General features: G+C 38.3%; 1 protein-coding gene, 1 non-coding gene and 1 pseudogene across 5 annotated transcripts in view; 2 read left to right on the top strand and 1 right to left on the bottom strand.

Moving 5' to 3' along the window:
- Positions 1-24,971, bottom strand: part of CDC42BPA (CDC42 binding protein kinase alpha) — a 326,273-nt gene that overhangs the window by 230,035 nt on the left and 71,267 nt on the right. The gene's annotated exons all lie outside the window — the stretch shown is intronic.
- On the top strand, positions 3,505-3,576 carry TRNAK-UUU (transfer RNA lysine (anticodon UUU)). The gene has a single exon. It is a non-coding gene; the product is annotated as a tRNA-Lys (tRNA).
- LOC132425723 (cathepsin B-like) lies at positions 12,018-13,037 on the top strand (annotated as a pseudogene).

Here is a 24,971-nt window from a genome sequence, read left to right as displayed (position 1 = left end):
GGGAAGGTAGTGGGAAGTCTCCAGCTTGGCTCCAAGTTCATGTCTTAATCTTTTTTAACAGGGGATCCTGATAACACTAAACCTGATCTGGCTCCAACATACTGGTTAAAACCCACAGGCAAAGAAAACAGAGTAACTGGAACCTTATGTCCTTACATGGATGCAACGTCTTATAGCCCAGAAATAAAAAGTATCAAAAACATCCAGGATTCTAGAGTACAGGGACTAGGGACATTCATGGAAGGTATGTAGATGCAGAACAGGGAAGACTGGGATTCTCAAGGGATGGAAACACTTAAGTAGTATAAAGAACCTGAGCTGTGCAGACCAGTCAAGAAATATTCAATTACTGAAGCACCAAGAGCCAGGTACACTGACTTTTGTTGATGTTTTCTTTTTGTTAGTATTTAAAGATGGTTTTGAGATGGTAAATGAGGGACACTCATTTACTTCTCTCTCACAATCTCATGAAATTACAGAAAATATATGTTGTTCAAAGGAATACAATTACAACACTGGAAAATAAGAAGAATAACATCAACGAATCAGATATTTTAAAGAATTCCTGAAATCTAGGATGAATAAAATGGGATTAGATAGAGACAAGAATGGAGAAAGCATAGCCCAAATTACATTACAGAAGAAAATTAAGGCACAGATAAGAGCAATGACATAGGGAGTTAAAGCTCAAAATTAATAAACTCAAAGACTAAAGAGAGCTCATAAAGAAACTGTCAGTGTATATTCCAAATGTTTGAATTTTTGCCAGAAGATATAACTGTATACTTTGAAAGGAATAAAATAATAAATGAAAAGGAAACTATCAGAAACCACAAGGTACTTTGGTAAGGTAGCTGGTAACTGAAGTAATATTAAAAAACTAGTATACATAAAATAATAGCTTTCATATTTTCCAAGAAAAAAAATCGGAATATAATGGTAGTAAACTATCCCAGCAACAGCAACAGAAGAAAAAATACCTAGTAAATGAGCCAAAAGTTTAGGAAAACTGCCTATCTTTCTTCTCAAAAATTATAAATCATAATGTAATTCCAAAGAAGACTGGGTATCAATTCTCCTTTAATTAATCCGTAAATTTAACATTATCCCAATGAAAATAACACTTTTTTAAGTAGAAAAGTTGAGTCTAAAATTCATATAGAAAAATAAACCTTCTATTTTTGGTGGTATGTAAGGTTAGATACTTTGAATGAGCTTTCTAAACATAGCAAATATGAAAAACTATTAAAATCACCTTTTAAACGTATTTCAGAACTAGGATGAAAGAAACTGGTATAGCATCAAAACTAAGTGCATCTAAGAATACTAAATAACAAGCAAGCATAGCTGGCTTTCACCATGAAGGTTTCTGCCAAACTCTGGAGACTGAATTTTCATGTTGGTAACTGTAAAGCAGGTAGAAACAGGAAATAAAGACCAGACAGCACACAACATAGATAATCTAACAGGAAGCCATACATGTAAAAAATATCTCCTAAGACTAATAAATGGATTTAAAATGGTCACAGGATACAAGGTCCATATACAAAAAAATCTACTGCATCTTGATATACTAATAAATGGTAAATGTTCCATGCGTTCGTCAGCTGTTAAACATAGTGTACTATGTCAATTAAGTTGTCTGTTAATTGTTGTTCACATCTTTTATTCCTTACTGATTTTTGTCTACTTCTATCAGCTATGAAAACAGTGTGTTAAAATTTCCTACTATGAAATTGATATGTCTATCCTTTTAGTTCTGTCCATTTTTGCTCTATATACATAAAAACTGTCCATTAGACAATACAAAGTTATAATGGATGTAGTATAATAAAAATAAATATTTTGCCTTTGTCCCTAGATCCTGGCACACAGCTCCTAAAACCCTTTGAATTTGTGGAGTTATAATATTCTTTTGTGTGTTAAGGAGATGAGTGGTGGCGGTAGATAGTTCAGTGTCGGGGGATGGTTGCCTGAAAGACTACTCCATTATTAGAATCTTGTGACTTTCAGCCCCACCCCCAACATGCAGAGAAGGGGAGAGGGGCTAGAGATTGAGTTGTTAATGGCCAACAATTTCATCAATAATGCCTATGTAATGAAATCTCCATACAAACCCCTAATTGAAGGGCTTCTGGGAGCTTCCAGGTTGCGGAACACATCAAGGTGCTGGAACAGTGGCACACTCAGAAAGGGCATGGAAGCTCCATACCTCTCCTTCCATGCCTTACCCTATGCATCTCTTCCATTTGGCTGTTCCTGAGTCGTATCTGTTACAATAAACCAGTAATATCAAGTACACTTCTGGGAGAAGTTAAAGATGGCAGCATAGGAAGACCCTGAACTCACCTCCTCCCATTAACACAACAAATGTGCAGCTACATAAGGAGACGTTTTCCTCGGAAAAGGACCTGAGAACTAGATGAACAACACCTTGGCAACAAAAGATAAAAGAGACACATGGAGAGGGGTAGGAGAGGCAGAGACATGGTTTTACTTGGGACACCAGCCCAGGAGCAGTTACCCACAGTTAGCAGGGATTCCAAAAATATAGAACTCTTCCTCAAGGAGTGAAGGTATTGAGCACTACATGAGGTACCCCAACCCTTGGGTCTGGCACAGGAAAGGTGAACCCCCAAAACATCTGATTTAGCAAATAAATGGGAATTAAATCCAGGAGAACCACAGAACCAAAGGGAAGGGAGTAGCCACTATTCAAGGGGTCACATACAGACCCACTCACCCTGAGATCCAGTGCAAAAGGAATGGTTTGGAAAGCACCTACACCATAAGCAAGGGAGACCCACTTACTAATCTTAAAGTAGCTGCCAGAGAGACATGAGCCAGCTGGAACATTCTCTGGGGACAGAAGCACTGGCAAGCTTTGCAATAACATTCTAACTTGCTTATGACAGAGCTGATGAATGACATTTTTGGTGTCCTCCCTCTAGCCTGTTAGCACCAGGACGGATGCTCTACCTACGCCATGCCACAACCTGGTCAGATGAGCACCCTAAACCCCCACTTACCACACACACCAGCCACACTACAATGGGGCTGGACGAGCACCCTGCACCCAGCCCACCCTATGCAGCAGCTGAGCCAGGCAAGTGCAACACACCCTGCCCTCCCTGCAGAGCAGCCACAGCTCTGCCACAGCCATCAGGTGCATGCACCCCACACGAGTGCCATCCCTTGAGTGCCTAGCACTGAGAGCCAGGGGAAATGGCACTTCTGGGCCTCATGGGTCATCTCCTACACAAGACCGCTCTTTCGAAATTGGAAGAGTAGCTGTTTCGCCCAATACGTGAAGACAAACATAGGCAAATGAGGCAAAAAAATACGTTCCAAACTAAAGAACAAAACATATCTCCAGAGAAAGGCCTTAATGAAACAGAGATAAGCAACTTACACAACAGTTAGAAGTAATGCTGTAGAGATGGCTCACCGAACTCAGGAGAAGAAAGAACACAATGAGGACATCAACAAAGAGATAGAGGGAATTCCCTGGCAGTCCAGTGGTTAGGACTTGGTACTTTTACTGCCAAGGCCCGGGTTCAATCCCTGGTCAGGGAACTAAAATCCCACAAACCATGCAGCCAAAAAAAACCCAAAACCAAACCAAAACAAACCAAAAACAAAGAGATAGAAAATATAAGAAAGTACCAAACAGAAGTTATAACTGAATGGAAAAAATACTTGAGGGGTTCAAAATCAGATTGGATGAAGTAGAAGAATGAATCAGTGAGCTGAGACAAAGCAATGGAAATCACCCAGACAGAGCAGCAAAATGAAAAAAGAATTTAAAAAACTGAAGATACCTTAAGGGACCTCTGGAACAACATCAAGGTGAATAACATTTGCATTATAGAGGTCCCAGAGGAGACGAGAGAAAGAAAGGGCCAGAACAATTATTTTAAGAAATAATGGCTGGGGCTTCCCTGGTGGTGCAGTGGTTAAGAATCCGCCTGCCAATGCAGGGGACATGGGTTCGATCCCTGGTCCGGGAAGATCCCACATGCCGTGGAGCAACTAAGCCCGTGAGCCACAACTACTGAGCCTGCGTGCCACAACTACTGACGCCCACGTGCCTAGAGCCCATGCTCTGCAACAAGAGAAGCCCGTGCACCGCAACAAAGAGTAGCTCCCACTCGACACAACTAGAGAAAGCCCGCACACAGCAACGAAGACCCAACACAGCCAAAAAATAAATAAATACAATAAATAAATTTTTTTAAAAAATAAAAGAAATAATGGCTGAAAACTTCTCTATCTGGGAAAGGAAGCAGGCATACAAGTTGAGGAAACCCAGAGAGTTCCAAATAAGATGAACCCAAAGAGAACCACAGTGACACACATTATAATTAAAATGATAAAATTTAAGGGTAAAGAGAGAATTTTAAAAGTATAAAGAAATAAACAACCTATTACATACAAGGGAAACCCCATGAAGCTATAAGCAGATTTTTCAACAGAAATTTTAAAGGCCACAGGGAGTAACATGACTTATTCAAGTGCTAAAAGGAAAAAAAAAAATTCCAATCAAGAATTCTCTAGCCATCAAGGTTATCATTCAGAACTCAGCAAGAGTGGAGTTCATCACCACTACATCAGCCATACAAGAAATGCTAAAGTGACTTCTGTAAGCTGAAAATAAAAGACACTAATTAATAATAAGAAAACATACAAAAGGGAAAAGGTAAATATATAGTAAAGGTAGTGGATAAATCACTTACAAAGCAAGTATGAAGGTTAAAAGACAAAATAGTAAACTTAAAAATACAATACTTAGTTAAGGAAAGCATAATATTAAAACATGGAAAAGGTGTTATCAAAAATATAAAAGATGACAGAGGAGTAAAACTTTAAAACTTTCGAAAAAGTTACTATCAACTTAAAACAGATTACTGTATACTTAAGATGCTGTATGTGAACCTCACAGTAACCACACACACACACACACACACACACACACACACACAAACACACACACACAAACTTACAGTAAACATACAAAAGAAAAAGAGAAAGGAATCTAAATAGAACATGAAAACAAGCCAGCAAACAAGAGAGAAAGAGAAGAAGAACAGAGAGGAGCTACAAAAACAGCCAGAAAACCACTAACAAAATGGCAGTAAGTAAATACCAATCAATAATTAATTTAAATGCAAATGGACTAAATTCACAAATCAAAAATCACACACAGTGGCTGAATGGATAAAAAGACCCATCTACATGCTGCCTACGAGAGACTCAATTCAAAAGTAAGAATACACACAGACTGTATGTGAAGGGATAGAAAAATATATTCCATGCAAATGGAAATGGAAAGAGGTGGTGTAGCTATATTCATATCAGACAAAATAGACTTTAAAACAAAGACTTATAAAAGACAAGGGCACTACATAATGATAAAGGGTTCAATCCACCAAGAAGACATAACATTTATAGATATATATGTACCCAACATAGGAGCATGAAAAATATATAAAGCAAATACTAACGGACCTAAGGGGGAAAAAGTGAAAGCAATACAACAATAGTAGGGGACTTTAACACCCCACTTACAGCAATGGACATATCATCTAGACAGAAAATTCAGCGAGGAAACACTGGTCTTAAATGACACATTATATCAGATGGAGTTAATAGATATATAGAGAATACACCATCCAGAAGCAGCAGAATACTCATTCTCCTCAGGTGTACATGTAACATTCTCTCTCACATGCACAGATCACATGTTAAGCCACAAAACAAGTATCAATAAATTCAAAAAAAACTGAAATCATATCAAGTATCTTTTCTGACCACAATGGTATGAAACTAGACATCAATTACAAGAAGAAAACTGAAAAAAAAAACCCATAAAAACATGGAGATTAAACAAAATGCTACTGAACAGCCAATGGGTCATTGAAGAAATCAAAGGAGAAATCAAAAAATACCTAGGACAAATGAAAACACAAATAAAATGTACCAAAATCTATGGGATGAAGCAAAAGCAGTCATAAGAGGGAAGTTCATAGCAATTGTCTAAAGACATAAAAAAAAAATCTCAAATAATCTAATTTTACACCTAAAGGAACTGGGGGAAAAAAACCCAGAAAAAACCCAAAGTTAGTAAAAGGAAGGAAATACTAAATATAAAAAAATGAATAAATAAAACTGAGATTAAAAATCCAATAGAAGAGCTCAATGAAACCAAGAGCTGGTTCTTTGAGAAGATTAAAAAAAAAAAAAATCAGTAAGCCTCTAGCTAGACTAACCAAGGAAAAAAGAGGACTCAAAAACATAAAATCAGAAATGAAAGAGGTAAGTTAAAACTGATACCACAGAAATACAAAGGATCATAAGAGAACATTAGGAACACATATACACCAACAAACTGGACAACCTAGAAGAAAGAGATAAATTTCCAGAAATATACAATATATACAATCTACCAAGACTGAAAATTTTAAAAAAAGAAAATCTGACTAGACCGATCACTAGTAACAAAATTGAATCAGTAATCAAAAAAACTCCCAATAAACAAATATATAGAACTAAATCGACTGACTGGTGAATTATTCCAAATATTCAAAGAACAGTTAATGCCTATTTTTCTAAAACTCTTCCAAAAAACTGAAGAGGAGGAAATGCTTCCAAACACTTTTAATGAAGCCAGTATTACCCTGATACAGAACCAGACAAGGACAGGAAGGAAGGAAGGAAGGAAGAAAGGAAGGAATGGAAGGAGGGAGGGAGGTTCGGAGGGAGTGAGGAAGGGAGGGAGAGAGAGAGAAAGAAAGAGAGGGAGGGAGGGAGGAAGAAAAAAAAAATTACAGGCCAATATCCATGATTAACACAGATGTAAAATTCTCAATAGAATATTAGCAAACTGAATTCAACAATCCATTAAAAGGATCATACACCATGAACAAGTGGAATTTATCCCGGGAATGCAAGGATGGTTCAACATCTGCAAATCAAACAATGTGACACGCCACATTAACAAAATAAAGGACAAAAATCATATAATCATCTCAATAAATGCAGAAAAAGCATTTGATATTATTCAACATCCATTTATTATAAAAATTCTCAACAAGTATGCACAGAAGAATGTACCTCAACATAATAAAGGCAACATATGACAAACCCACATCATACAATTCAACAGTGAAAAGCTGAAAGCTTTTCCTCTAACAGGAACAAGACAAGGATGCCCACTCTCACCATTTCTATTCAACACAGCATTGGAAATCCTAGCCACAGCAATCAGACAAGAAAAAGAAATAAAAGGACTCAAAATTGGAAAGAAGTGAAACTGGCACTATTTGCAGAAGTGCAAATATATATATAGAAAACCGTATATACAGAAAACTCTAAAGACTCCCATCAAAAAACTAATAAATGAATTAAGCTAAGTCGCAGGATACAAAATCAATACACAGAAATCCATGGCATTTCTATACACTAATAGAGAACTATCAGAAAGAAAAATTAAGAAAACAATCCCATTTACCACTGCATCAAAAGAATACCTAGGAATAAATTTAACCAAGGAGGTGAAAGACCTGTACACTAAAAACTATAAGACACTGATGAAAGAAACTGAAGAAGATACTAATAAATAAAAAGCTATTCAGTGCTCATGGACTGTAAGAATTAGTATTGTTAAAATATCCATACTACCCAAAGCAATCTACAGATTCAATGCAATCCCTGTCAAATTTCCAATGGCATATTTCACAGAACCGGAACAAATAATTCTAAGATTTGTATGGAACAACAAAAGATCTAGAACACCCAAAACAATCTTGAAAAAAACAAAGCTGGCATATACCCTGAGAAAACCATAATTCATTAAGAGTCAGGTACCACAATGCTCATTGCAGCTCTATTTACAATAGCCAGGACACGGAAGCAACCTAAGTGTCCATCAACAGATGAATGGATAAAGAAGATGTGAAACGTATATACAATGGAATATTACTCAGCCATAAAAAGAAATGAAATTGAGTTATTTGTAGTGAGGTGGATGGACCTAGAGACTGTCATACGGAGTGAAGTAAGTCAGAAAGAGAAAAACAAATACCGTATGTTAACACATATATATGGAATCTAAAGAAAAAAAATGGTTCTGAAGAAACTAGGGGCAGGACAGGAATAAGGACACAGACGTAGAGAATGGACTTGAGGACATGAGGAGGGGGAAGGGTAAGCTGCGACAAAGTGAGAGAGTAGCACTGACATATATACACTACCAAATGTAAAACAGATAGCTAGTGGGAAGCAGCCGCATAACACAGGGAGATCAGCTCGGTGCTTTGTGACCACCTAGAGGGGTGGGATAGGGAGGGTGGGAGGGAGGGAGATGCAAGAGGGAAGAGATATGGGAACATATGTATATGTATAACTGATTCACTTTGTTATAAAGCAGAAACTAATACACCATTGTAAAGCAATTATACCCCAATAAACATGTTTAAAAAAAATCTCATTATAAGGACATATCACAATTGTTTATCCATTCATCACTTGATGGGCATTTGGACTGTTTCCTTCGCTAATATGACTAAGGCTACTATGAAAGTTCATGTACAAGGTTTTGTATTTACATGTGTTTCAATTCTTTGGGGCATGTATCTAGGAATAGAATTGCTGAACTGAATGGTTGTTTGTCAAAGCAGTTGTACCATTTTACATTCCCACCAGCAACGCACAAGAGTTCCAATCTTTCTACATTCTTGCAAACACTTATTACTTTTAATTATATTCACCTTAGTGGGTGAGAAGTGGTATCTCATTGTCGTTTTGACTTGTATTTCCCTAAAGACTAATGATGTTGAGCACCTTTTCATGTGCTTATTGGTTATTTATATATCTTATTTGGAGAAATTTCTATTGAAATCAGTTGTCAATTTTTTAGTTAGGTTATTTGTGTTTTTATTGTTGAGTTATATTCTTTATATATTTCGGGACAATAGACCCTTATCAGATATACAACTTGCAAATATTTTCTCCCATTCTGTGAAATGTCCCTTCAATTTCTTGACAGTGTTATTTGGAAGCACAAAAGTTTTTAATTTTGATGAAACCTAATTTATCTTTTATCGTTGGTGCTTGTGATTTGGTGATTGTGATATATTTAAGAAACTACTGCCCAAACCAAGGTCAAAAAAGTTTACACCTATGTTTCCTTCTACGAGTATCAGTTTTAGCTCTTACATTTAAGTCTATGATCTGTTTTGAGTTAATTTTTTATATGGTGTGAGGTAGAATCCAACTTCATTCTTTTGCCTTCATTTTCAAAAAATATTCTCTGGGTATAGAATCATAGATGACAAGTTTCCTTCTCTCAGCAGTTTTAAGATGCCATTTTCTATTATCTTCAACTTCCATCATTTCTGTTAAAAGGTGAATTGTCTTCTCATTGCTTATTGGAAGTTACATGTCCCTTTCCTCTACTATTAAAATTGTATCTTTATCTATGGTTTTCAGAAGTTTTACAATTATGTGGCTGGATGTATTATGTGCCTAGATGTTTTTATCCTGTCATGGAGTCAACAGAATTCTTGAATCTATGTATGGATTTATGTTTTTAGTTAGCTCTGAAAAATTCTCTGCCATCATTCTCTTCAAATGTTGTTTTTGTCCCATTTTCTCTCTTTTATCTCCTTCTGGAAATATAAATACATACATGTTAATTTTTTTTTACTATGTCTAATATGAATCCTAACTTATTTTTAAACTTTCCTTCCATTTCTTTTCCTCTCCATGCTTCAACCTAGATATTTCCTACTGACCTATTTTCCAGTTCACCAATCTTCTCTTCAGTTTGCTGTGAAACCTATCAAGTTTTAATTTAAATCACTGTATGTTTCATTTCTACTACACTGATTACCTTAATCCAATCTGGGGTTGATTTGATTAGAATTGAGTTGAGTTTTGTGAGGGCTGGCCTATTTCCATTTGTCCTTACACCAAATGGTGTAGACTTTCAGGAGTTCCAATTAACTACCTGAGATATTTAACAGAGCCCCCCTTTTTATTGAGAACTGAACTCCAATTTTAGTTTCCCTTACCTGTGAGATTTCTGAAAGTTCTCTTTAACTTCTCTGCCTCTAGACAACTGCCTCCAAGAGAAAGGTAAAGCTGAATGTTGGGGGTTCACCTCTCAAAACACCTATTTCTGTGACTCTTAGCCCCTTGAGTCCTTAATGATTTCATAGCTCTTATGCCTTCAAATAGATGAATTTATATTTTAATCAAGGTTTTCTAGTTGTTTTCAGCAGAAGATTTGGTATGATATAAACAAGTGCGTTAGAATCAGAAGTTTTATGCAAATTGTTTAGTATGTCAAATTTCTCAAAATATTCCACTGAATTTTTATTGGCATTCCACAAAACTTATAGATTAATTTAGGGAGAACTGACATCTTCAGAAATTTTTTTTCCATATTTGAACATGGTATATCTGTTTTTCAGGTCTTCTTATCATACATTTTAATAAGAGTTTTAGAATTTTCTCCATGTAGATCTTGTGCATTACTTGTCAGATTAAATTCTAGAAACTTGATTTTCTTTTATTATTGTGAATGGTATCTTATATCATCTCTTCTAGCTAATTATTTTGAGTACAAAGGAATTCTGATTTTCAGAAAACAATCTTTTATTTAAGAAATACTAAATTATCTTATTAATACATATAGTTTGTCTATTTCCCCTACAGATTTTTATATAGGTGATCTCTAAACATTTACGGATTTATCTCTTCTCTTCCAATCCCATTAACTCATTTCTATTTATTTTCTTAATGCACTGGCCAGGAACTCCAGTAACATAAAAAACACTGTTAACCATCTTTACCTTATTCCTGATCTTAAATGGAATGCATGTAAAGTTTTTCCATTAATGTTTGCTTTAGGTTTCTGGGCACATATCCTTCATCAAATTAAAGACATTCTCTTTTATTATTTCTTAACAGATGTATATTAAATTTATGCTTTTTCTGAAATGGAACAAATCATGTACCCAACTATTTTTAAATATATTAACTTTTTTAAAGAACTAATTTTGGGTTTTGATAATATCTACTCTCTAAGAGATTTCTGGCCTTATTATTTCCTTCCTTTTTGTTTACTCTATAGCTCTTTTTCCAACTTCTGAATTAATATTTGTCTCATTAGTTACTGTATTAGTTTGCTAGGGCTGCTGTACTGAAGTATCACCGACTGGGTGGCTCAAACAACAGAAATTTATTTGTTCTCACAGTTCTGTAGACTGTAAGTCCAAGATCAAGGTATCAGCAGGGTTGGTTCCTTCTGAGAGTCGTGAAGGAAGGTTCTGTTCCAGGCCTCTCTCTCTGGCTGGAGATGGACAACTTCTCCCCTATGTCTTTACATCACCTTCCCTCTGTCCATGCCTATGTCCAAATTTCCCTTCTTATAAAGACACCAATTATATTAGATTAGGGCCCACCCTACTGACCTCATTTTAATTTAACTCCGTAAAGACACTATTTCCAAATTACTGTCACAGTTTGAAGTACTGGAGGATAGGACTTCAGTATATCCTTTTTTTTTGAGGGCATGGGGAAGGAGACACAGTTCAGTCCATACCAATTACCAAAGTTTCTTACTTCCTGGTAAATATATTATAAGTTATAAATCTCACTTTAAGTATCTCACAAACTTTGAAGTGCAGCATTTCCATTAATATCTAATTATTTTATAATTCCTCTTATGATCTATGCTTGTAAGTGTGCAAACATTTGGGTCATTTTTAGCTATCTGACTGATATTTATTGTATTTTATTCAGGTCAGAGATTATGGTCTGCATAATGATGATTTTTTGGAAGTTACTGAAGCACCCTTTGTGGCCTAGAACATGTAAATTTTAAGAAGGATCTGTATGTGCTAGAAAAAAATGTGTAATTCTCTGCTGGATGGAGAATTCTATATATATCTATTAGGTTCAGCATGACAATCATGTCATTAAAATATTTTATATCTTGTCCAAGTGGCAACATGGTGGACTCGGGTTCCAGACACCAGATACTGAGATTAGACATGGCAACTGCAGGTTTAGGGTCTCCACAACTTCAGTAAATCCAGGATCCAGATGCCAAAGTGTGGTGGGCCCTAGCCATCATTTTCTGCCTGATGGTGCTGCCTAGTATCCCAAGCAGACCCTATTTTGCACCCCTGCAGATGAACTGTTCAGCCTCCATAATGGTGATATGAACTGAATGGGCTTTTTAAGCATTTCCTGGATAGATCCAAGCTGCCTCAGTTTGCTAAGAAAATGGATATGCCAAAAACATTTTGCGACCAAGGAATGGTGGCTAAACTGTCTAAACATTAAAAAAGACATTGCCAACAGTCCTGTGCTTCTTCCTGGGCATTTGGGGCCATAAAAACCATTTCTGATCAGATCTGTATTGACACCAGTAGGAATGCCCCCACAGAGATGCCTGCTGAAAACGTGCTCATCTACTGAGAAGTATGGGGATGGCTGCATGGGGGCTTTCCCTCTGGAGCCTGGAATTTCTGGACCAAGAAAGGTCTCTGGTGGTCTCTATGATGCCCATGTAGGCTGTAGGTCCTATTCTATCCCACAATGTGAGCACCATTTCAATGGCTCTCAGCTACCAGGAGATGGAGGTGAAGAGACACTCTCAAGTGCAGCAAGACCTGTGAGCCTGGCTATACTCCTTCCTACAAAGATAACGAGCACTACAGCTGCAGTTTCTACTATGTCCCTTAAGATCACAGCCGATATTTACAAGAATGGCCCAGTAGAGGGAACCTTCCCTGTGTATGCCAACTTCCTGCATGTCACAAATGAAATGAAGGGAGGCCACACCATCTGCATCCTGGACTGGAGAGTACAGAATGCCACCCCCTAATGGCTGGCTGTCAACTCTAGAAAACTGAGCAGAGTGACAATTTCTTCTTCAAATTCTCTAAGGAAAGGACTACGGTGGAATCAAATCAGAGATAGTGGACAGATTCTCATGTACTGATCAATACCAGAAAAAAAGTTAAGCCTACTGCGGCCTATCCAGCCTGCCCTGCACAAACTGTTTTTGTTTTTGCTTTTAATATGGCAGGTTGGGTTAAGGTGGACATGAGGGTGGAAATTCCTTTTATTTTTTCAGTTCAGATAGGACTGAAGAGTGTAGACGGTGGCTATGACAAGACTAGACTAGGCCAAACCTGTGTATACGATTTGAATTGATCCTTTCTGGGTTAAAAAGAGCTCTCTTACACAGAAAATAACTCCAGACCCTGGCTACATCTCAGCCTCATCAGTGGACTGATCCTTACTGCTGACGAGGCAGAGCGCCCTTTAAATTTCCTAATAAGGACTTTCACAGAGACTAGTTCTACAAAGTGTCTGCTGCTCCAAAGCCTGCTACAACCAACCTCCAAACCTTCCCCAACCAATATCTCCAAGGAGCAAAACTGAGTGAGAACGTGACGGGTTTAAATGAAAAACTGAATTCCTAACAAGGATTTAAATTCCCACATATATTCACTACCTCTTCCCAAGTAGTTATTTTTGAGATTTGGAGTAAGTTAAGAGGAGAAATGGTAGACAGCCCTTTAAATGAGGAAAGCCACTTTTTCCTTTGGTCCCTAAATCTGTTGAATTTCCAGTGTTGCATACCCTCTCTGTTCTTTTCTGTAGCATGATTTTTTTTTTTTTTATCAGAAGCTTTATTTGCAATGAACCTGGGCTGATCATAGTATGAACAATTCTAACACTGGCAAGAACTGTTGTGCTAGTTGCAGAGTATAAATCCCAACAGAAATAGTTTAAAACAAAACTAGGTGGTCCCCACTAGGTACAGATTTAACTGACCTCTAATTCCCTTGGTGAAACTAGTTTGGGAGAAATCAGTTTTTATCAATTTTTAAAATCACTGCTCTACCAAATGTTTTAACACAGAATGGAATAATTATGCCATTAAAAAGTTCCACCTTCAAAAAATAAACACTTCTACGCCTCGATTTTTTTCATCTGCTTAACTTGCCAATTTCGGAGGAGAGTTAAAAGCTCTATCTTCAACTGTTGAAAGTTCTTGTATTCCCCTATGCAAATTCTATCAGTTGTTACTTTATATATTTTAAAGCTAATTTGTTAGATGAACATGTATTCCACGATTACTATAGCTTCTTTCATTAATTTATAACACTTGTAATTGATTAGAACACAGATAAAGAAAATAAAACAAAGGTAGAGTTAAACACAATTATAAACTGAACAAAATAGAACTGAAACTGAGATGAAGAAATAGAACACTGGAGCAATGCTGAAACTCCCCATGTGCCCCACCTGACCACAACTTCCACCTTCCCGCTAGAGATAACCATTACCCTGACTTTTGTGATAAAATCAAATCATATGCATTTTTTCCTTATATTGCCTCCTTCACTCAACATACAGTTAGATTTTAGAAACAAAATTATTCTAGCCTCATAAAATGAGTTGGGCAGTGGTCCCTCTTTCTGTTATCTGAGAAAGTTTAAATTTAGAATTGCTTCTTCCTTAAATGATTCACAGAACATGCAAATTAGTACATCCCAACCTGGAAGAATTTTTTCATGATTTTTAAAATAGATGATACACTTACATGTTTCAGAAGTCAAAACATAATAAAAAGGTTTCCACTTAGAAGTGTCACTCACACTCTGCATGTACCCCATTCCCTCTTGTCCCTTTAAAATGTCACTTTATGGAAATACAAGTAAGAATCATAATATTTCTACCTCTTTTTAACAAAAGATAGCGTACTATATATCAGGTTGGCCAAAAAGTTCACTGGGGATGTTAGAGAAAAACCCCAACAAACTTTCTGACCAACCCAATATATTCCCCTGCATCTGATTTTTTCACTTTACAATGTATCCTGGAGATTCCTCCACAGAAGTACACTGAACTTTTTTTTTTATGGCAGCTACACAGCATTAGATAGACCATAACTTAGTCAATACATTGATGGGTACTTGTGTTGCATTTTTTTTTAATATTTATTTATTTATTTATTTTGGCTGCACCGGGTCTTAGACGCAGCACACAGGATCTTAGTTGCAGCATGCAGGATCTAGCTCCCCAACCAGGGATCGAACCCAGGCCCCCTGCATTCGGAGCACGCAGTCTTACTCACTGGACCACCAGGGAAGTCCCTATTTTATTTTTTATACTTGAACATTTGATACATTTGTACTTTCTCCTAATATATGGTATGAATTTTAATTGGATCAACAAATGGACTTTTCCAATTGGCTACCCAGTTGTCTCAAAGATCTAAGTTTCTACCTTGAGAAGCTAGAAGAACATGAATAAATTAAATCCGAGGAAGTATTGATAGAAGGAAGGAAATAACAAACATTTTAAAACTGCTTAACTTTTTAAAAAAAATTTTAAGTAAAAATAAGACAAAAATATAGACAATTCACAAAGCCAAAGTAGGTCTGTTCAATAATTAACAACACTGAAAAACCTCTACATGACTGATCAAGAGAAATAAAACATAAATTATAAATATGCACAATGAAAGAGAATATCACCTTGTATTCCACAGACATAAAAAAAATAAAAGAGGGCTTCTCTGGTGGCGCAGTGGTTGAGAGTCCGCCTGCCGATGCAGGGGACACGGGTTCGTGCCCCGGTCCGGGAGGATCCCACATGCCGCGGAGCGGCTAGGCACGTGAGCCATGGCCACTGAGCCTGTGCGTCTGGAGCCTGCGCTCCGCAACGGGAGAGGCCACAACAGTGAGAGGCCCGCGTACAGCAAAAAAAACAAACAAACAACAACAAAAAAAAAAACACAGAGATATTATGAAAACCCTTATACATTTGAAAACTTAAATGAAATACACAAATTCCATGAAACACAAAACTTACTGAAGCTGACAAAAGATGAAATAGAAAATCTTAATAGCTCTATAACCACTAAGAAGTTAAATTAGTAGGATTAAATGCCCCACAAGGAAAAACTCAAGTCCAGATGGGATCACTGCTAAATTTTATCAAGCATTTAAGGAAATAAATAAATAAATAAAAATAAATATTCACAATTTTTTCTGAAAAAGAGTAAACACTCCCCAATTCATTTTATAAGTCCAGCATAACCCTGATGTCAATATTTGACACAGACATGATAAAAAAAGAAAATTGTAGGTCAACATTCCCCATGAATATACATATGAAAACAGTTAAAATATTAAGGAACTGAATAGAGCCATATCTCAAAAGGATAGTAAGTCATGACCAAATGGACTTTATCCCAGGGGTTAGTTTAATATTTGAAAATCAATCTATATAAAACCAAAGGCATAATTCATGAAAGAAATAATTGACATATCTGATAAAGACATATCTGATAAAGGACTGTTACCTAAAATACACAAAAAAAATAACTCTTAAAATTCAACAATAAGAAAACAAACCAGGAGAGGAGGAAGATGGCAGAAGAGTAAGACGCGGAGATCACCTTCCGCTCCACAGATACATCAGAAATACATCTACATGTGAAACAACTCCTACAGAACACCTACTGAACGAGGGCAGAAGACCTCAGACCTCCCAAACGGCAAGAAACTCCCCACGTACCTGGGTAGGGCAAAACAAAAAACAGAGACAAAAGAATAGGGACGGGACCTGCACCAGTGGGAAGGGGCTGTGAAGGAGGAAAGCTTTCCACACACTAGGAAGCCCCTTCACTGGTGGAGACTGCGGGTGGCGGAGGCGGAAAGCTTCGGAGCCGCGGAGGAGAGCACAGCAACAGGGGTGCAGAGGGCAAAGCGGAGAGATTCCCGCACAAAGGATCGGGGCCGACCGGCACTCACCAGGCCGAGAGGCTTGTCTGCTAACCTGCCGGGGCGGGCGGGGCTGGGAGCTGAGGCTCGGGAGCACGGGGAGAGGACTGGGGTTGGCGGTGTGAACACAGCCTGCAGGGGGTTAGCGCACCACGGCTAGCCGGGAGGGAGTCCGGGGAAAAGTCTGGACCTGCCGAAGAGGCAAGAGACTTTTTCTTCCTTCTTTGCTTCCTGGTGCACGAGGGAGAGGATTAAGAGCGCTGCTTAAAAGGAGCTCCAGAGACAGGCGCGAGCCGCGGCTAACAGCGCAGACCCCAGAGACGGGCATGAGACGCTAAGGCTGCTGCTGCCGCCACCAAGAACCCTGTGTGCGAGCACAGGTCACTATCCACACCCCACTTCCAGGGAGCCTGTGCAGCCTGCCACTGCCAGGGTCCCGGGATCCAGGGACAACTTCCCCAAGAGAACGTACGGCGCACCTCAGGCTGGTGCAATGTCATGCTGGCCCCTGCCACCGCAGGCTCGCCCCGCACTCCGTGCCCCTCCCTCCCCCCGGCCTGAGTGAGCCAGAGCCCCCGAATCAGCGGCTGCTTTAACCTCGTCCTGTCTGAGTGAAGAACAGACGCCCTCCGGCGACCTACACGCAGAGGCGGGGCCAAATCCAAAACAGAGCCCCGGAAGCTGTCCGAACAGAGAAAGGGAAATCTCTCCCAGCAGCCTCAGGAGCAGCGGATTAAATCTCCACAATCACCTTGATGTACCTGCATCTGTGGAATACATGAATAGACAACGAATCATCCCAAATTGAGGAGGTGGACTTTGAGAGCAAGATTTATTATTTCTTACCCTTTTCCTCTTTTTGTGACTGTGTATGTGTATGCTTCTGTGTGAGATTTTGTCTGAATAGCTTTCCTTTCACCATTTATGCTAGGGTTCTATCCGTCCGTTTTTGGAGGGGGTTTTTTGTTTTTGTTTTTTTTTTTTTTACTTTTAAAGAAATTTTTCTCTTAACAATTATTTTTTATTTTAATAACTTTATTTTATTTTATTTTTATTTTATTTTATCCTCTTTCTTCCTTCCTTCCTTCCTTCCTTCCTTTCTTTCCACTTTTTCTCCCTTTTATTCTGAGCCGTGTGGATGAAAGGCTCTTGGTGCTGCAGCCAGGAGTCAGTGCTGTGCCTCTGAGGTGGAGAGCCAACTTCAGGACACTGGTCCACAAGAGACCTCCCAGCTCCACATAATATCAAGCAGCGAAAATCTCCCAGAGATCTCCATCTCAACACCAACACCCATCTTCACTCGACAGCCAGCAAGCAACAGTGCTGCACACACTATGCCAAACGACTAGCAAGACAGGAACACAGCCCCACCCATTAGCAGAGAGGCTGCCTAAAATCATAATAAGTCCACAGACACCCCAAAACACACCACCAGACGTGGACCTGCCCACCAGAGAGACAAGATCCAGCCTCATCCACCAGAACACAGGCACTAGTCCCCTCCACCAGGAAGCCTACACAACCCACTGAACCAACTTTAGCCACTAGTGACAGACACCAAAAACAACGGGAACTACGAACCTGCAGCCTTCAAAAAGGAGACCCCAAACACAGTAAGATAAGCAAAATGAGAAGACAGAAAAACACACAGCAGATAAAGGAGCAAGATAAAAATGCACCAGACCTAACAAATGAAGAGGAAATAGGCAGTCTACCTGAAAAAGAATTCAGAATAATGATAGTAAAGATGATCCAAAATCTTGGAAATAGAATAGACAAAATGCAAGAAACATTTAACAAGGACCTAGAAGAACTAAAGATGAAACAGGCAATGATGAACAACACAATAAATGAAATTAAAAATACTCTAGAAGGGTTCAATAGCAGAATAACTGAGGCAGAAGAACGGATAAGTGACCTGAAAGATAAATTAGTGGAAATAACTACTGCAGAGCAGAATAAAGAAAAAAGAATGAAAAGAACTGAGGACAGTCTCAGAGAACTCTGGGACAACATTAAACCCACCAATATTCGAATTACAGGGGTTGCAGAAGAAGAGAAAAAGAAAGGGACTGAGAAAATATTTAAAGAGATTATAGTTGAAAACTTCCCTAATATGGGAAAGGAAATAGTTAATCAAGTCCAGGAAGCACAGAGAGACCCATACAGGATAAATTCAAGGAGAAACAGGCCAAGACACATATTAATCAAACTTTCAAAAATTAAATACAAAGGGTTTCCCTGGTGGCGCAGTGGTTGAGAGTCCACCTGCCGATGCAGGGGACACAGGTTCGTGCCCCAGTCTGGGAATATCCCACGTGCCGCGGAGCAGCTGGGCCCATGAGCCATGGCTGCTGAGCCTGCGCATCCGGAGCCTGTGCTCCGAAACAGGAGAGACCACAACAGTGAGAGGCCCACGTACCGAAGGAAAAAAAAATTAAATACAAAGAAAACATATTAAAAGCAGCAAGGGAAAAACAACAAATAACACATAAGGGAATCCCCATAAGGTTAACAGCTGATCTTTCAGCAGAAACTCTGCAAGCCAGAAGGGACTGGCAGGACATATTTAAAGTGATGAAGGAGAAAAACCTACAACCAAGATTACTCTACCGAGCAAGGATCTCATTCAGATCTGATGGAGAAATTAACACCTTTACAGACAAGCAAAAGCTGAGAGAGTTAAGCACCACCAAACCAGCTTTACAACAAATGCTAAAGGATCTTCTCTAGGCAAGAAACACAAGAGAAGGAAAAGACCTACAATAACAAACCCGAAACAATTAAGAAAATGGGAATAGGAACATACATATCGATAATTACCTTAAATGTAAACGGATTAAATGCTCCCACCAAAAACACAGACTGGCTGAATGGATACAAAAACAAGACCCATATATATGCTGTCTACAAGAGACCCACTTCAGAACTAGGGACACATACAGACTGAAATTGAGAGGATGGAAAAAGATATTCCATGCAAATGGAAACCAAAAGGAAGCTGGAGTAGCAATTCTCATATCACACAAAATAGACTTTAAAATAAAGACTGTTAGAAGACACAAAGGAGGACACTACATAATGATCAAGGGATCCATCCAAGAAGAAGATATAACAATTGTATATATTTATGCACGCAACATAGGAGCACCTCAATACATAAGGCAAATACTAACAGCCATAAAAGGGGAAATCAACAGTAACACATTCATAGTAGGGGACTTTAACACTCCACTTTCACCAATGGACAGATCATCCAAAATGAAAATAAATAAAGAAACACAAGCTTTAAATGATACATTAAACAAGATGGACTTAATTGATATTTATAGGACACTCCATCCAAAAACAACAGAATACACATTTTTCTCAAGTGCTCATGGAACATTCTCCAGGATAGATCATATCTTGGGTCACAAATCAAGCCTTGCTAAATTTAAGAAAATTGAAATCGTATCAAGTACCTTTTCCGACCACAATGCTATGAGACTAGATATCAATTACAGGAAAAGATCTGTAAAACATACAAACACATGGAGGCTAAACAATACACTACTTAATAACAGTGATCACTGAAGAAATCAAAGAGGAAATCAAAAAATACCTAGAAACAAATGACAATGGAGACACGATGACCCAAAACCTATGGGATGCAGCAAAAGCAGTTCTAAGAGGGAAGTTTATAGCAATACAATCCTACCTTAAGAAACAGGAAACATCTCGAATAAACAACCTAACCTTGAACCTAAAGCAATTAGAGAAAGAAGAATTAAAAAACCCCAAGGTTAGCAGAAGGAAAGAAATCATAAAGATCAGATCAGAAATAAATGAAAAAGAAATGAAGGAAACGATAGCAAAGATCAATAAAACTAAAAGCTGGTTCTTTGAGAAGATAAACAAATTGATAAACCATTAGCCAGACTCATCAAGAAAAAAAGGGAGAAGACTCAAATCAATAGAATTAGAAATGAAAAAGGAGAAGTAACAACTGACACTGCAGAAATACGACAGATCATGAGAGATTACTACAAGCAACTCTATGCCAATAAAATGGACAACCTGGAAGAAATGGACAAATTCTTAGAAATGCAAAATCTGCCAAGACTGAATCAGGAAGAAATAGAAAATATGAACAGACCAATCACAAGCACTGAAATTGACACTGTGATTAAAAATCTTCCAACAAACAAAAGCCCAGGACCAGATGGCTTCACAGGCGAATTCTATCAAACATTTAGAGAAGAGATAACACCTATCCTTCTCAAACTCTTCTAAAATATAGCAGAGGGAGGAACACTCCCAAACTCATTCTATGAGGCCACCATCACCCTGATGCCAAAACCAGACAAGGATGTCACAAAGAAGGAAAACTACAGGCCAATATCACTGATGAACATAGATGCAAAAACCCTCAGCAAAATACTAGCAAACAGAATCCAACAGCACATTAAAAGGATCATACAGCATGATCAAGTGGGGTTCATTCCAGGAATGCAAGGATTCTTCAATATATGCAAATCAATCAATGTGATACACCATATTAACAAATTGAAGGAGAAAAACCATATGGTCATCTCAATAGATGCAGAGAAAGCTTTCGACAAACTTCAACACTCATTTATGATAAAAACCCTCCGGAAAGTAGGCATAGAGGGAACTTTCCTCAACATAATAAAGGCCATATAAGACAAACCCACAGCCAACATTGTCCTCAATGGTGAAAAACTGAAAGCATTTCCACTAAGATCAGGAACAAGACAACGTTGCCCACTCTCACCACTCTTATTCAACATAGTTTTGGAAGTTTTAGCCACAGCAATCAGAGAAGAAAAGGAAATAAAAGGAATCCAAATCAGAAAAGAAGAAGTAAAGCTGTCACTGTTTGCAGATGACATGATCCTATACATAGAGAATCCTAAAGATGCTACCAGAAAACTACTAGAGTTAATCAATGAATTTGGTAAAGTAGCAGGATACAAAATTAATGCACAGAAATCTCTGGCATTCCTATACATTTATGATGAAAAATATTAAAGTGAAATCAAGAAAACACTCCCATTTACCACTGCAACAAAAAGAATAATATATCTAGGAATAAACCTACCTAAGGAGACAAAAGACCTGTACGCAGAAAATTATAAGACACTGATGAAAGAAATTAAAGATGATAGAAACAGATGGAGAGATATACCATGTTCTTGGATTGGAAGAATCAACATTGTGAAAATGACTCTATTACCCAAAGCAATCTACAGAGTCACTGCAATCCCTATCAAACTACCACTGGCATTTTTCACAGAATTAGAACAAAAAATTTCACAATTTGTACGGAAACACAAAAGACCCCGAATAGCCAAAGCAATCTTGAGAACGAAAAACAGAGCTGGAGGAATCAGGCTCCCTGACTTCAGACTACACTACAAAGCTACAGTAATCAAGACAGTATGGTACTGGCACAAAAACAGAAATATAGATCAATGGAACAGGATAGAAACCCCAGAGATAAACCCATGCAATATGGTCACCTTATCTTTGATAAAGGAGGCAGGAATGTACAGTGGAGAAAGGACAGCCTCTTCAATAAGTGGTGTTGGGAAAACTGGAAGGTACATGTAGAAGTATGAGATTAGAACACTCCCCCTAACACCATACACAAAAATAAGCTCAGAATGGATTAAAGACCTCAATGTAAGGCCAGACACTATCAAATTCTTAAGAGGAAAACATAGGCAGAACACTCTATGACATAAACCACAGCAAGATCCTTTTTGACCCACCTCCTAGAGAAATGGAAATAAAAATAAACAAATGGGACCTAATGAAACTTCAAAGCTTTTGCACAGCAAAGGAAACCATAAACAAGACCAAAAGACAACCCTCAGAATGGGAGAAAATATTTGCAAATGAAGCAACTGACAAAGGATTAATCTCCTAATTTACAAGCCGCTCATGCAGCTCAATAACAAAAAAACAAACAACCCAATCCAAACATGGGCAGAAGACCTAAATAGACACTTCTCCAAAGAAGATATACAGACTGCCAACACACACATGAAAGAATGCTCAACATCATTAATCATTAGAGAAATGCAAATTAAAACTACAATGAGGTATCATCTCACACTGGTCAGAATGGCCATCATCAAAAAATCTACAAACAATAAATGCTGGAGAGGGTGTGGAGAAAAGGGAACACTCTTGCACTGCTGGTGGGAATGTGAATTGGTACACCCACTATGGAGAACAGTATGGAGGTTCCTTAGAAAACTACAAATAGAACTACCACATGACCCAGCAATCTCACTACTGGGCATATACCCTGAGAAAACCATAATTCAAAAAGAGTCATGCACCAAAATGTTCATTGCAGCTCTATTTACAATAGCCAGAAGATGGAAACAACCTAAGTGTCCATCATTGGATGAATGGATAAAGAAGATGTGGCACATATATACACTGGAATATTACTCAGCCATAAAAAGAAACGTAATTGAGTTATTTGTAGTGAGGTGGATGGACCTAGAGTCTGTCATACAGAGTGAAGTCAGAAAGAGAAAGACAAATACCGTATGCTAACACATATATATGGAATCTAAGGAAAAAAAGAATGTCATGAAGAACCTAGGGGTAAGGCAGGAATAAAGACACAGACCTACTAGAGAATGGACTTGAGGATATGGGGAGGGGTAAGGGTAAGCTGTGACAAAGTGAGAGAGTGGCATGGACATATATACACTACCAAACTTAAAATAGATAGCTAGTGGGAAGCAGCCGCATAGCACAGGGAGATCAGCTCAGTGCTTTGTGACCACCTAGAGGGGTGGGATAGGGTGGGTGGGAGGGAGGGAGACACAAGAGGGAAGATATATGGGAACATATATGTATAACTGATTCACTTTGTTATAAAGCAGAAACTAACACACCACTGTAAAGCAATTGTACTCCAATAAAGATGTAAAAAAAAAATTTTTTTTTAAATAATAAAAAAACCATTCCATTAAAACATGAGTTAAAGATCCAATATACACCTTACCAAAGAAGATATACAGATGGCAAATAAGCAAATGAAAAGATGCTCAACATCATCTAGGGAACTGCAAGTTAAAACAACCATGAGATACCACTACATGCCTAACAGAATGGCCAAAATTCAAAATACTGACAACTCCTAAATGCTGGTGAGGATGTGGAGCAACAGGAACTCTCATTCTGCCAGTGGGAATGCAAAATGGTACAGCCACTTTGGAAGAGAGTTTGTTGGTTTCTTACAAAACTTAAATAATGCTCTTACCATAAGATCCAGCAATTCTGCTCCTTGGTATTTATGCAAATGAATTGAAAATTGATGTCCACACATCACATCAACCTGCACATGAATGTTTACAGCAGCTTTATTCGTAATTGCCAAAACTTGGAAGAAAACAAAGATGTCCTTCAGTAGGTAAATGGGTAAATAAGCAGTGGTACATTCAAACAATGAAATATTATTCAGTGGTAAAAGCAATAAAAAGACATGAAGGAAACGAAATGCCTATTACCACGTGGAATAAGCCAATCTGAAAAGACTACATTACTGTATGATTTCAACTCTATGACATTCAGGAAAAGGCAAAACTATGGAGACAGGAAAAAGATCACTGGTGGCCAGAGGTTAGGGGAAGGAAGGGATGGACTGGCAAAGCACAGAGGATTTTTAAGGCAGTGAAACTATTATGTATAATACTAAAATGGTGGATAGGTTGTAACTATACATTTGTCCAAACCCATACAATATATAATACAACACCAAGAGGGAACCCTAATGTAAACTATAGACTTTAGCTGATGATGTGTCAATGTAGATCCATCAGTTGTAACATATATACCACCTTGTGTGGTAGGCTGATAGTGGGAGAGGCTGCACATGTGCAAGGTCAACGGGTATATAGGAACTCTGTGTACTTTGCACTCAGTTTTGCTGTGGACATAAAACTGCTCTAAAAATCAAAGCCTATTAAAAAAGTCAATCAGGGCTTCCCTGATGGCGCAGTGGTTGAGGGTCTGCCTGCCGGTGCAGGGGACGCAGGTTCGTGCCCCGGTCCAGGAGGATCCCACATGCCGCGGAGTGGCTGGGCCCGTGAGCCATGGCCGCTGGGCCTGCGCGTCCGGAGCCTG

Source organism: Delphinus delphis, chromosome 1, assembly GCF_949987515.2.
Source record: "Delphinus delphis chromosome 1, mDelDel1.2, whole genome shotgun sequence".
NCBI classification, from domain to species: domain Eukaryota; kingdom Metazoa; phylum Chordata; class Mammalia; order Artiodactyla; family Delphinidae; genus Delphinus; species Delphinus delphis.
This window is presented reverse-complemented; position numbering and strand designations above follow the sequence as displayed.